The following is a 2,500-nucleotide window of genomic DNA, read 5'->3' on the forward strand; positions in this document are numbered from 1 at the left end:
ATGAAGGGCTATTCTACAAAATTCTACAAAGTGGGCTTGGTGGTAAGGTGTATGACTTAATAAAATGTATGTACACAAAAAACAAGTGTGCAATAAAAATCAAAAACCAAAGAACAGAATTTTTTTCACAATGTCGAGGTGTGAGACAAGGCTGCAATTTGAGTCCAAATCTTTTCAACATTTATATCAATGAATTAGCAGACATGTTGGACCAATCTCCAGCCCCAGGACTCACACTATTTGACACAGAGGTGAAATACCTGCTATATGCTGATGACTTGGTACTTCTATCACCAACCAAAGAAGGTCTTCAACAAAACATTAATATTCTGGAGCAATATTGCCATAATTGGGCCCTGGCAGTAAATTTCCAAAAAACTAAAATCATGATTTTCCAAAAAAAACCCAGATGTCAGAAACACAAATGTAAATTCACCCTGAACAACACCTTAATTGAACACACAAAACATTACACCTACCTTGGTCTGACCATATCTGCATCGGGAAACTTTAATATGGCAGTGAAGGCACTCAAAGAAAAAGCCCGCAGAGCAATGTATGCAATAAAAATGAAATTATTCAAAATCAACATCCCAATTAGAATTTGGACTAAAATATTTGACAGTGTAATCCTACCAATAGCACTTTATGGAAGTGAGGTTTGGGGGCCACTCAATAAACTGGATTTTAAAATGTGGGACAAACATCCAATTGAAGCCCTACATGCAGAATTCTGTCGGAAAATTCTACAAGTCCAGAGAAATACACCAACTAATGCATGTAGGGCAGAATTGGGCCGTTTTCCAGTAATAATGAAAATACAGAAAAGATCATTAAAATTTTGGCTACATCTAAATTCAAGTCCAAATTCGAGTCTGCAATTTAAAGCACTTCAAGCCCAAGAGCTGAGCCCAGAAACGAGCCCTCTCAGTCAGATGGTGTTGGACCTCACCAACCAAGCTGACGCCAGCACTGCTTCAAAAGAAAGAATTCCAATAAGCAAAATCATGAACCAATCAAAGGAATCATATTTACAATACTGGAAAAACGAAACAAAATCCCAAAGCCGACTAAATTGCTATCTGACCCTAAACAGAGAATATGAATTGGCTGATTATCTCTACTCTGTCAGAGATACGAAGCAGAGACAGATCCTTACCAAGTACAGGCTAAGTGACCACCGATTGGCAATAGAAACCGGCAGACATAAAAAGACATGGCTACCCAAAGAGGAGCGTGTATGTGGTCACTGCATGACAGGGGAGGTAGAGACAGAGATGCACTTTCTCCTTTACTGTGATAAATATTCCTCACAAAGAGATTCATTATTCACAGAAATGACTACATATATTCCAAATTTTTACAAATTGAACCCAGAGGAAAAACTAAGAATACTCATGGGCGAAGGAGCAATGGCTCCTCTTGCAGCCAAATATGTATTTTCCTGCCATAGCCTGAGGGACACTGAATAATAACATCTGCATAGTAAACAGTAACTTACTTATTATTACTATTATTGTTATTACTATAATTATTAATGTTTACTGTAGACTGTTACCATTTTATTGTTATTATTTTTGTATTTAATTTTGTATTATTATTTACTACCATTTTATATTATTATTTGCTATCATTTATAATTTTGTTACAATGTATATTGTATACATTGTTGCTTTGGCAATATTGACACAATGTTTTTCATGCCAATAAAGCAGCTTGAATTTGAATTTGAATTTGAGAGAGAGAGAGAGAGAGAGAGAAAGAGAGAAAGAGAGAGAGAGAGAGAGACAGAGAGAGAGAGAGAGAGAAAGAGAGAAAGAGAGAAAGAGAGAGAGAGAGAGAGAGAGAGAGAGAGAGAGAGAGAGAAAGAGAAAGAGAGAGGGGTGATATTGATCCCATGCCTCTAGCTCCATTAGCAGAAGGTCACACAGGCACATGGAGGGATACAGGAGGATAATTGGGCACCAGGAGGATGAACACTGTGTGTGACGACGGCCCAAATAGCACCCTATTCCCTATGTTGAGCACTGACTTGGACACATGCCCATAGGGAATAGGGTGCTATTTGGGATGAACGAATACATTTGTCTCTCTCCTTCTACTCTGCTGACTAGGAGGACAATATAATGGCTCTCCTTCTACTCTGCTAATTAAGAGGAACAATATAATGGATCTCCTTCTACTCTGCTAATTAACAGGAACAATATAATGGATCTCCATCTACTCTGCTAATTAACAGGAACAATATAATGGATCTCCTTCTACTCTGCTAATTAACAGGAACAATATAATGGATCTCCATCTACTCTGCTAATTAACAGGAACAATATAATGGATCTCCTTCTACTCTGCTAATTAACATGAACAATATAATGGATCTCCTTCTACTCTGCTAATTAACAGGAACAATATAATGGATCTCCATCTACTCTGCTAATTAACAGGAACAATATAATGGATCTCCATCTACTCTGCTAATTAACAGGAACAATATAATGGA

The sequence above is a fragment of the Oncorhynchus mykiss genome, chromosome 18 (assembly GCF_057628025.1).
Source record: "Oncorhynchus mykiss isolate SJ-2025 chromosome 18, ASM5762802v1, whole genome shotgun sequence".
Lineage (NCBI taxonomy): Eukaryota > Metazoa > Chordata > Actinopteri > Salmoniformes > Salmonidae > Oncorhynchus > Oncorhynchus mykiss.